This window comes from Galeopterus variegatus, unplaced genomic scaffold (genome assembly GCF_000696425.1).
Source record: "Galeopterus variegatus unplaced genomic scaffold, G_variegatus-3.0.2 Scaffold5891, whole genome shotgun sequence".
Classification (NCBI taxonomy): domain Eukaryota; kingdom Metazoa; phylum Chordata; class Mammalia; order Dermoptera; family Cynocephalidae; genus Galeopterus; species Galeopterus variegatus.
In genome coordinates, this window is record NW_007732002.1 from 56,453 (window position 1) to 69,156 (window position 12,704).

The window sequence follows — 12,704 nt, forward strand, 5'->3', positions numbered from 1 at the left end:
AGCATTCTCCCTATGTGTCCTTGTGACTTCATATGGCTGTCTTTCCTCTGTATGTGTCTGTGTGCCCAGTTTCTCCTCTTCTTAGAAAGAAGGACATCGGTTGTTGGATTAGTGCCCACTCTAATCCAATATGACCTCATCTTAATTTAGTTACATCTGTAAAGACCTTATTTCATTCGTAGGTACTATGAGTTAAATGTGTCCTCCAAATTTTCATGATTGGAACTTAATCCCCACTGTGACAGTGTTAAAAGGGTGGAAAATCCTATTATGATAATTGAAAGGTGAGGCCTTTAAGAGGTGATTACATTGTGAGGACCATGACCTAGCGAATGGATTGATACATTCATGGAGTAATGGGTTGATGGTTTAATGGGTGGAAATGGGTGTGGTTCTGATGTCTTTAGAAGAAAAGCAAGGGAGGAGGTTTTCCCTCTTGCTCAAGCTATTCACCGTGCTATGCCCTGCGTTGCTGTGGAGAGCCATCATCAAGAAAGCCCTCACCAGATGTGACCTTGGACTTCCCAGCCTCTGAAACTATAAGCAATATATATTGTTTTGTTTACAAAGTACTCAGTTTCAGGTATTCTGTTATAAGCAACAGAAATGGACTAATGCAACAGGAACTTGAACACATCTTTTTTTGGTGACACAGTTCAACCCACAACACCCTCCCACTGTCTATTCTCAGCACAGTATCCAAAGAGACCATTACAAAAGTATTAAGTCAGATCATGTTACCACTCTGCTCAGCCTACAAAGGCTCTCAATTTAACTTACAGTAAAAGCCAAATTCCTTATAATAGGCTATAGGGCCATACAGGATATGCATTGAGAAACCCTCTACCTCCACCTGCACCCCCACAATACCTCTCTGATCTCCTCCCTTACTCTTTTCACCCTTGCTGGTTCCACTCCAGCAGCACCGGCTGCCTTGTCTTGTCATTCTGAGAATTCCCAGGCACCCTCCCACCATTAGGGGCTTCACTCAACCTATTCTCTTTGCCTTGAATGCTCTTCCCTAAGATATCCACATATTTTACATCCTTACCTCCCTCAGGTCTTTGTTCCAATCCTACCTTCTCGGTGAGGCCTACCCTAACCCTTCCATTTAATGCTGCCAACTTCCAACCTCTCCAGCACTCCCACTACTCCTTACCCTGATCTAATTTTTTTTACGTAGCATTTGTTTTCAAACATACCCTATTATGTTATCTTCTGTTCTCCCTGCACCTTCTGTCCCCAGGCTGCACTACACCATAAGCTCCAAATGGGCAGGAATCTTTGATTTGTTCACCAATATACCCTAAGCACCAACCATGGCATTTGGCATACGGTAGGCACTGAACAGATATTTGTTGAATGGCTGGCTGGATGAATGAATGGATGAATGAATGAATGAATGAACTGAGCTCATACCATGTGCCAGGAGTGTTTCATTTAACTTTCACAACAATCTTATGATGTAGGTACAATTATTGCTTATATTTTACAGATGAGAAAACCCAGGCACATAATGGTTAAGTAACTTGCCTAAAGTCACATGGTTAATAAGTGGTGGAGATGGGGTTTGAACTCAGGCAGGTCTGGCTCCCAAGTCTGTCAATGACTATGCAGCACTGACATTTATAAAGGGCACTTGACCACTAGTGTCAGGGAGACCCTATATCCAGCTATCTCCTACCCTGACATTCACGTTTTCCAACAGCAGGCAATAAACAGTAATAGTTTTTAAACTACTGGCATGTCATATTTTGCTGAGATCTAGTTTGATGATGTTTGTACATTGTATGGCATAAGCTCTGGAGACTGTCAGACTATACAAGCATTACCACTTAGCTGCTATATGTCCTTGAGCAAATTGCTTAACTTCTCTGTATCCCAGGTTCTTCATTGGTAAATAGGGAATAATTATAGTACCTACTTCACAGAGTGGCTGTGGGGATAAATTATATCCCCATAAGTTAATATATGTAAAGCAATTAGAACAGTGCTTGGTGAACAGAAAGTGCTCACCAGGTCTTGGCTATTAGTACTAGTAGTCTTGCGGAAGTAACAAATTTTGGTCCAGTTTTGCCTCTAACATAGAAGTTGCTATACAGGCAAAAGTTTTCCAAGGTATTAGAAGTCAGAATAATGGTTACCTTTGCAGGGTGGGGAGTAACGATTGGAAAACAGTACAAGACAGGCCTCTGGGGTTTTGGTAATGTTCTACTTTTTTATGTGGGCATTGATTGTATGGATGTATTTACTTTGTGAAAAATCATGAAAATATACACTTAAGATCTGTACATTTTTTCTGTTTGTGTACCTCAATAAAATTTTTATTTAAAAACAACTGAATTCAGCCTCATATCACTTCCTTATAGTTTCTCTATTCCTTTTAAAACATTTTCCCAAACTCCCATTTATTCAAGTAACATTTGCTGAGCACCTCAATGTGCCTGGAATTGGGCTAAGAGCAAGAAATATTCAGACAGACAAATGTAATAAATGCAATGATGGAAGTATTCATAGATTAAGGAGGGGCTCAGATGAAGGATCAGATGGTAAAGAGGTTTGAGTGAAGGAAGTCTCAAGATCCTTGGAAGTTGAACTATCTGAGCTGGGTCTTGAAAGATGAATAGTAGTTCTCCAGGCAGACAAAGGAGGTAAAAGGATAAGGCATAGCACGTGCAAAGGCACAGAAGCATGAAACAGCATGACAGGTTGGAAAACTTAAAATAATTCAGATCTACTAGCAGTTAAGATGCAAGGCAGGAGGGGAGAGGAGATGGAGTGAGAGTAAGAGCCCACTGAAAAAGGTACTACTTGTAGGTGAAGTGATTTTGGTTTAAGAAATTAAAATACTTGAAAATCCAAACAGATGCATTCACATAGTGGATCTACCTTAGAAAACCATGCAGTTTTTATTTATTTATTTATTTTATTTTTTACTTTTGGAAAATCATGCAGTTTGATTCAGGAAATATTTCTTGATTTATCTACAACATGTCAGGTAGTGTGCTGAGTACTGGGCATTCAATAATTAGTAAGATCAACAAACCCCAAGCACAAGAAACATGAAGAAAATGACACTGAGGCATATGATAATCAAAGTGCTTAAAACCAGTGATAGAGAAAATCTTAAAAGCAGCCAGAGAGAGAAAACACACACATACACACACACACACACACACACATATTACATACAGAGGACAGGAGATTTCTCATCAGAAAAAAATGCAGTACAGAAGACAGTGGAACCACATCAATAAAGTAGCTAAAGAAAATAAATGTCAACCTAGACTTCTTTACCCAGTAAATATATCTTTCAAAAACAAAGGCAAAATAAAGACTTTTTCAAATATACAAAAGGTGAAAGAATTCATCACGAGAAGACTTGTACTACAAGAAATGATAAAGGATATCTTTTGGTACTGACACCAGATTAAAAAAAATTTGTTTTGATCTACACAAAGGAATGCGGAGCATTGGAAATGGTAAATATGTTGTTAGGTATAAAGACTTTTCTTATTATTTAAATCTCTTTAGAGATGGTCAGCTATCTAAAGCAAAAATGATCGATATTTTATGGGTTTATTTTTATTTTTATTTTTATTTTTTTTCTTTTTTGTCTTTTTTCGTGTCCGGCAACGGATCGCAACCCTTAGTGTCGCGCCCATACCGGACCGGGACCAGCAACGGGATCGCAATCCTCGGTGTTGGGCCCGCACCTCGCTGAGCCAGTGAGCAGGAACCGGTCTGTATGTGGGATCCGAACCCTCGGCAGGAGTGCCACCGCACTCCCAAGCGGCACACTGTAGCAGTGCGCCACCGGGCTGGCCCTATTTTATGGGTTTATAACATAAGTAAAAGTAACATGTATGATAAAAATAGCACAAATGTTTGGAGGGAAGAAATGGAAGTATATTGTAAGGTTCTTAAATGTTATGTAGCAATCACTTGAAAGTAGAATCTAATAATTTGTAGAGTGTGAATACAGGTAGTTCTCACTTTGTACGGTCCCAATATGCACACATTTCAGTTACCACAGTTTGGTTAAATAACACCAGTACCCCAACAACACAGTTAAAATTTTAGTTGCCACGGCATATTGACTGTGAACAATTTCCTTAAGTACCGACTTCTGTTTCTTCCCTCCCAGAGAAAGGCACAGAAAGACAAATACTGCGTGATCTCATTTATATGTGAAAACTAAAAATGTCTAACTCAGAGAAGCAGAGAGCGGAATGATGGGCACCAAGGGCTGGGAGTGGGGGGAGATGTTGATCAAAGGGTACAAAGGGCACAAAGTCTCAGTTATGCAGGATGAGTAAGTTCTGGAAGTCTAATGTACAGCATGGTGACCATAGTTAATAATGCTGTATTGTATACTTGAAATTTGCTAAAAGTGGATCTTAAATGTTCTTGTACACACACGCAAATGGTAACTATGTGAAGTGATGGATATGTCAATTAGCTTGGTGGTCATAATCATTTCACAATGTATACATGTGTCAAACATCATGTTGTGTACCTTAAATGGATACAATTTTTATTTGTCAATTATACCTCATAAAACCTGGAAAAAGCATTCGTTGTTTTGCCTATGGATGTCTGATTGCCACAGCACTGTTTGTTGAAAAGGCTATCTTTCTTCCATTGAATTGCCTTTGCACTTTTGTCAAAAATTAGTTGGGCATCTTTTTGTGGGTCTATTTCTGGGTTCTCTATTCTGTTACATTGATATATGTGTATATCCCTCCTCCAAAACGTTACAGTCTTGATTACTGTAGCCATATGTCTTAAAATCAGATAGATTAATTCCTCCCATTTTATTCTTTTTTCCAACATTGCTTTAGCTATTCTACTTTCTTTGCCTTTGCATATAAGATTTAGAATAATCTTATCAACGTCTACAAAATATTTTGCTTAAACGTCGATAGGAACTGCATTAAACCTGTATATCAATTTGGGGACAATTGATACTTTCACTATCTCGAATCTTCCAATTCATGAGCATATATGTCTGTCCATTGATGTAGATCTTCTTTGATGTCGTTTTCAGCATTGTTTAGTTTTCAGCATACAAGTTCTGCATGTGTTTTGCTACATTTACACCTAAGTAATTTTTTTTTTTTTTAAAGATGAACGGTAAGGGGATCTTAACCCTTGACTTGGTGTTGTCAGCACCACGCTCAGTCAGTGAGCGAACCGGCCATCCCTATGTGGGATCCGAACCCGAGGCCTTGGTGTTATTAGCACCGCACTCTACCGAGTGAGCCATGGGCCGGCCCAACACCTAAGTAATTTTTTGAGCAATTCTAAATGGTATGGTATTTTTAATTTTGCTGTCCATGTGTTCATTGCCATTATGTGAAAATAAATTTTGTGTGTGTGCTTATCTTATATCACATGGCATCACAGAACTCATTTATTAATTCTAAGAGACTTTTGTAGATTCTTTGGGGTTTTTCTACACAGACCATCATGTCATCTGCGAATAGAGAGAGTTTTATGTCTTCCTTTCTAATATGTATGCCTTTTATTCCTTTTCTTGACTTATTGCACTGGTTAGAACTTTCAGCACTATGTTGAATAAGAGTGATAATCAGAGAGGGCATCTTAGCCTTTTTTCCAATCTTAGAGAAAAAGAATTCGGTCTTTCACCATTAAGTATAATGTTAGCTGTGGGGTTTTTTGTAGATGCCCTTTATGAAGTTTAGAAAGTTTTCCATTATTTCTTATATTATATTACATTATATTACATTTTATTTCACTTTATTATTGAGATATAATTAACATAGACTAAAATTCACCTTTTAAAAGTGTGTAATTCAGTGGTGTTTAGTCTATTCACAAGGTTGTGCAACCATTACCATTAATTCATCCCAGAAAATTTTCATCAACCCAGAAAGAAACCTGGTAACCATTAGCAGTCACTTCCCCCCTTTCCCTCTACTCCCAGTCCCTGGAAATTATGAATCTACTCTCTGTCTACGGATTAGCCTATTCTGGACATCACGCATAAAGTAATCGTACAATTTGTGGTCTTTTGTGTCTGGCTTCTTTCACTTAATACGTTTTGAAGGCTGATACATGTTGTAGCATGTATCAGTACTTTATTCCTCTTTTGGGCTGAATAATATTCCACTGTATGGATATGCCATATTTTCTTTATTCATTCATCAGTTGATGGACATTTGGGTTGTTTCCACTTTTTGGTTATTATGAATAATACTGCTATGAACATTCATGTGCAAGTTTTTGTATGAAAATATGTCTTCAGTTCTCTTGGGTCTATACCTGGGATTGGAATTGCTGGGTTATATGGTAAACCTATGTTTGACTTTTTGAGGAACTGCTAAACCATTTTTCAAAGAAGCCAAATCATTCTTCAGTGCCACCAGCAACATATGAGGGTTCCAATTTCTCCACATCTACACCAATGCTTGTTATTGTCTATGGGTTTTTTTTTTTTTTTTTTGGTGTTATTATTGTTATAACTATCCTAGTGAGTGTGAAGTGGTATCTCATAGTTTTGATTTACATTTCCCTAATGACTAATAATATTGAGCATTTTTTTGTGCCTATTGGCCATTTGTATATCTTCTTTGGATCTATGCCTATTCAAATCATTTGCCCATTTCTTTAATTGAGTTATTGTCGAATTGTAAGATTTCTTCAGAAATTCTGTATATCAGTCTCTTATCAGATCTTCTATTTGCAAGTATTTTCTCCAGTTCTGTGGGTGTCTTCTCACTTTCTTGATAGTGTCCTTTGGAGCACAAAACTTTTAAATTTTGATGATATACTCCTTGTGCTTGTGCATTAGGTATCGCATCTGAGAAACTGTAACTTAATTTACATCTGTAATTTCTTCTAAGAGTTTTACAGTTTTAGCTCTTACATTTGGGTCGTTAATCTATTTTGAGTAATTTTTATTATTTTTAAATTTGGAACATAGCTTTTAAAAAATAACAGCTTTATTATGATATAATTCATATACAGTATAATTCATCCACTTCAAGTGTAGAATTCGATAGTGTTTTTAGTATATTCGCAGAGTTGTGCAACCATCACCACAATCAATTTTAGAATATTTTTATCACCCCAAGAAGAAACCCGTACCCATTAGCAGTTTCTGCCCATTTTCTCAACCCTTCCTGCTGCCTTAGGCAACTACCAATTTACTTTTTGTCTCTATTGACTTGCTTATTCACGACATTGCATATGAATGGAATCCTACAATATGTGGTCCTTTGTGGCTTCCTTCACTTAGCACATTTATTTTTTCATTTAGCATGTTTTCAAGGTTTATTCATGTTGTAACATATATCAATAATACCTTCATTTTTATTGCTGAATAATATCTTCATTGTATGGATATACCACTTTTTATTTATCCATTCATCAGTTGATAGACATTTGAATTCTTTCCATTTGTAATGCTGCTATGAACATTTATATACAAGTTTTTGTGTGGACATAAGTTTTCATTTCTCCTGGGTATATATCTTGGAGTGGCAATGCTGGTTAATATGCTAACTCTATGTTTAATATTTTGAGGAACTGCCAGACTGTTTTCCAAAGAAGCGAAATCATTTTATATTCCCACCAACAATGTTTAAGGGTTTCAGTTTCTCCCAGATCGTTCCTATCACCTGTCTTTCGATTACAGCTTTCTTAGTGTAAGGAGATATCTCATTGCGGTTTTGGTTTGCATTTCCCTGGAAGCTACTAATGTTTAGCTGCTTTTTATATTCTTGTTGATCATATGTATGTCTTCTTTTGAAAAATGTCTACTCAGATCCTTTGGCCAATTTAAAATTGGTTTATTTGTATTTTTATTATTAAGTTGTAAGAGTTCTTTATATATTCTAGATACAAGTCCCTTATTAGATACATGATTTGCACAGTTTTTTCCTCCCATTCTGTGGGTTGTCTTTTACTTTCTTAATGGTGCCTTTGAAGTACAAAAGTTTAAAATTTTGATAATATCTAATTAATTGTTTTTCCTTTGTTGTTTGTGAATTGGTGTCATATAAGAAATGCCTGCTTAATCCATGTTCACAAAGACTTACATCTGTGTTTTCTTCTAAGAGTTTTATAGTTTTAGGCTGTTACATTTAGGTCTTACATCCATTTTGAGTTAATTTTTGGATATGATGGGAGATAGGAGTCCAATTCTTTCACATGTGGATATCCATTTGTCCCAGCACCATTTATTGAAAAGGTTATTTTTCCCACATTTAACGGTCTTGGCATTCTTGTCAAAAATGAACTGACTGCAAGTTTGAAGTTTTATTTCTGAACTCTCAGTTTTATTCCATTGATCTATATGTTTACCATTGTGTGGGTGCCACACTGTCCTGAATTCTGTAGTTCTGTACTAAGTTTGATGTGTGAGTCCTTCAATTCTATTCTTCTTTTCCAAAAGTGTTTTGGCTTTTTGACTCCCTTGAATTCCCATATGAGTTTTAATATCAATACATGAATTTCTGCAAAGAAAGCAGCCAAGATTTTGGTAGGAATTGCCTTGATCTGTAGATCAAGTTGAAATGGATTCTATTTTATGCTATATATTTTTTCATTTTTTTCTTCCAATCTTTTTGCTTCATTATGTTTTTGATATGTATAAATATCTGGTTGTACTTTTCTTAAGTCCAGTCTGACAATCATTTGGCTACTTAAATATTTGGGTTAAATTTACCACCTTATGGGCCGGCCCGGTGGTGCACTGCTGTAGTGCGCCGCTTGGGAAGCATGGCGGCGCTCCCGCTGAGGGTTCGGATCCCACATACAGACCGGTTCCCGCTCACTGGCTGAGCGAGGCGCGGGAGCGACACCAAGGGTTGCGATCCCGTTGCTGGTCCCGGTCCGGTACGGGGGCGACACTGAGGGTTGCAATCCGTTGCCGGACACGGAAAAAGACAAAAAGGAAAAAAAAAAAAATTTACCACCTTATTTTGTGCTATTTTATGGAGCCCTTGTAGGGCACCATACAGCAGATGCAGTACTCAGCCTGCTGAGCTAGGAGCTCTCACCACAGCTCCTAGGGGGTGATGTAGTTCTTGTCTCCTGCCAGGATCTTGAAAGAGGCCACACTTGCTCAGCCAGATCAGTCTTGGATGTCTCTTGGGTCATGAAGCTGATGAAGGCCTGAAAGGTCATGACCCCGGCTGCTTTGGAGTCCACCATGGTCATGATGCAAGCAAACTCCATTATCCCCAGGTCATAGCCCATGGAGATGAGGCAAGCCTGGAAGTCGTTGGGCTCCATCATCCCATTCCACTCATGATCAAAGTGGTTGAAGGATGTCTGGAACTTGTTGAGCAGCTCTTGGCTCAGCCCTTGGTGTCTCAGGTCAGTACCTCATTCTCCATCTCACTGATGGTGCGAGCGACGGGGGTGAGCAGCTGCTCCCAGCCCATGCGGATGTGCTCCATGCTGTATACTGTGCTTATCTCTGAACACCAGGCTCTCCTGCAGCAGCTGGTGGTCACCTTTCAGCAGTCAACATTGTTCTTTTAGTTGATAATGTCCTGCTACTGCTGCTGCAGCCCAGCCATCTGTTTCTCCAAAGAGGTGGCCAGCCCTGCTGGCAGCTGTCCTATCTCCTCCACCTTCTCCTGGATCCAGGGTCTGATGACATTGGCTCAGGCTGCAAACTGTCACCAGAGCCTCTCATTCACCTGCTGCCATGCCAGCACTTCCTGCAGCATCTGTTCATGGCTGGGCACCAACTTTCAGACTGTGTCCTACTTGGTACTGATGTCTTACAGGCTGAGGGCAATGTTGGGGTTGGTGGAGCTGGACCACAGCCCCTAAGTTTGGCAGATCTTCTGGATCTTACCCTGGATGCCAAGAATGGTGCCTCCCTCTTGATCAGCCTCAGGCAATATTGTCTTGAACTGCTCATGTGCTGTCAGCAGACTCTGGACTTCCTCCACTGAGTGCACCGGCCACACGTCCTGCAGGTCCTCCATGGCACCAACCAGCTAGCTGTTGAAGGGTGCTGCCCAACGGGAAATCCAGCTGTAGCTGGTTGATGGTCTCCAGGAGCTTCTATATCTGCTCTAGTGCATCCCACCTCTTCTGGGTGAGCGTGCCCAGGTTGTCCCATTGGTCACAGATGGCCTTGCAGTGGCTGTCCACCAAGGCTGCTTCGTGGTAGTTCAGCTCACTGGGGGCAAAAAGGGGGGCGAGTGTGGGGCCAGACCTTGGCCCAGACTTTCTCTCAACTGCCCTCCCAGGGCTGGAACCTGTGCCTGGGGGGGTAGTGAAGGCATAAGGGAGCCAGGACAGGTTAGGGGTAAAGCGGGGCTTTCTTAGAGGGGTTCCCAGTGCATTCCTGTGGGAAGGGGGTGCCCACGGGTCCTCAGCTCCAGTCCCCAGAGGTGCTTGGATTCTTTGAGGCTTTTAAGCAGTTTTTTTCATCCATTAATTAGCACTTTTGTTGTTTTCAGCAGTGATGACATGCCACAAACAGAAAGCCTATACTCTCTCTTTGGTCTACTTCAACATTGCTTCTGGATCCACTAAAATTCCTCTTACAGAGGTCAGAAAGGATCACCAAGCTGCCATATCCATTTGACATACTTTTCATTCCTATCTAATTCAACCTCTCCACGGTTTCTGACACCTGATTATGCCTCCCCTCTTGGAACCAGTTTTTGGCTTCCACAACACTTCCCTTTGCTATACAATACCTAAATGACCATTCCTCAGGGATTAGATGAGGGTCTTTCCATTTCTGCACTTCCTCTGACACCACTGTACCTTCAGTATCTCTTATGTTACTTCCATAGCCTCGGCATTGATGTCGTCTGTCCACTTTTCTCCACAACCAATGTATTCTCCCCACAGCAATCAAAGTGATCTTTTAAAAGGGAAAATTAGGGCTCTCTGGTTAGCTCAGTTGGTTAGAGCACAGTGTTATTAACACCAAAGTCAAGGGTTGGGATCCCCCTACCAGCCAGCTGCCAAAAATTAAAAATGAAAATTAGATCATGTCATTTTGCCTGGGTAAAACCCTTCAAGGTACTACATTTGAATTTTAAATAAATTCCAAACTACTTAACATTGCCTACAAAACCTTGTATGGTCTAACTCCTACCTGTATACCTGTAATTGTCTTCTTATGTAATACTATAGACAAACTGTCTTTTCACAGTTTCTCAAAAATGTCAAATTCTTACCCGCCTCCAATCCTCTTCTTGAAATATTGTTTCCATGCTTTTTGTACGGTTAACTCCTTACTCAGGCTTCATATCTCACCTTGACAGTTACTTTCTCAGAGTCCCTCCCTGAGCACCTAACCCAATAGAATCTTGCTCTTTTCCTTTACAAAATTGATCATAATTTATGATTATTTATTGTGGGTTTATTTAGTTAAGGTCCATTCCCCCTTAAATGCCAGGATGTAGAGGCTGTATCTGTTATCTTCCCACTTTATGCCCAGGATTTAGCACAATGTTTGGCACATAGTAGGAGTTCAATAAGTATCTGTTAAATGATTGATTTCTCTCCCTTTAAGCAGACCCACACAAAAAGCACAATTATTACATGACAAGTTGTGTGCAGAATTAGAAATGAGGGGTATGAGTTAGATGACAAAACATTCATAGAGATTAGACTAAAAATAAGACATGTCTGTGCACAGACCCATAGTGCTTAAAAGCCAGACAGCCTAGATTACTTTTCGCTGATTAATATTTAATGGATGAAACCAGCATCTTCCTCAATAACTTAATACACGGTTTTTCATTATTGTTACCTATACTTTAGTTAAAGCCAATAAATAATCTCCTGGAAATAGTATATTTTTCTCATGTTGGCTTGGAAGTTTGTTATTTGGAACTTTAAAAACACTTTCCCACAGATTCAACATCATACCCATTGGTATGTTTCCTTTGATTAGTTCATAATGTTTAATCCGTAATTCATTTATTCATTTAAGAAATATAAACTGAGAACTACTTTGTGCCAGGAACTGTCCTAGCACTGAGGATACAATAATAAACAAAATAGGCAAAAATCTCTATCCCCATCGATCTTATATCCATGTGATCAAACCAAAAAGGAAGAAGTAAGTAAAATATATAGAATGGTAGATGCTGATATATGCTACAGTGAAGAACAAAACAGGGTACAGGGATAGGGAATGGGAGCATTACAATTTTAGCCTACCATGAGTAGAATTTATTTATATATATCCCATAGTGTTCCATACAAGGATTTAAGGTAGATATTATTTATAGAACCACATTGTCACAAATAAAATGGTACTTATACAAGGAAAAGAAAATGAAAGGCTTTTAACTAAGAAACTCTGTAAAAACACACTTCCTTCTCCCCAGAAGACAGGCAAAGGACTACTCAGGATCTAAGTCATTTGACAATCTATTGCAGCCTGGGACAGGGTTTCCAATAAAGCAGTGGCTAGAGATGGTAAGAGACTGAAGGCAGTGATGAAAACTTCAGGAAGAAAGAAATGAGGAGCCAAGAAGGAAAGCACACTTCCTGTTGATGACACGAACTCCTGTGGACAGCCAGTCCCCGCTGTTCAATTGCTACGAGGCCCTCTTCCTTTCTACAACTGTAACTATTTCTGACCACAGTATCTCTCCTTTTTGACCTATTATAGTTATACGACAAGAACATTTCCCTTGTTATTCTAGCCCCCGAACAGATATTTAACTTTGGATCTTTTCTGATGA

General features: G+C 39.3%; 1 pseudogene; it reads right to left on the reverse strand.

Moving 5' to 3' along the window:
• Positions 1-8,956: 8,956 nt before the first annotated feature.
• LOC103605550 overlaps positions 8,957-12,704 on the reverse strand; it is a 33,706-nt pseudogene continuing 29,958 nt past the window's right edge.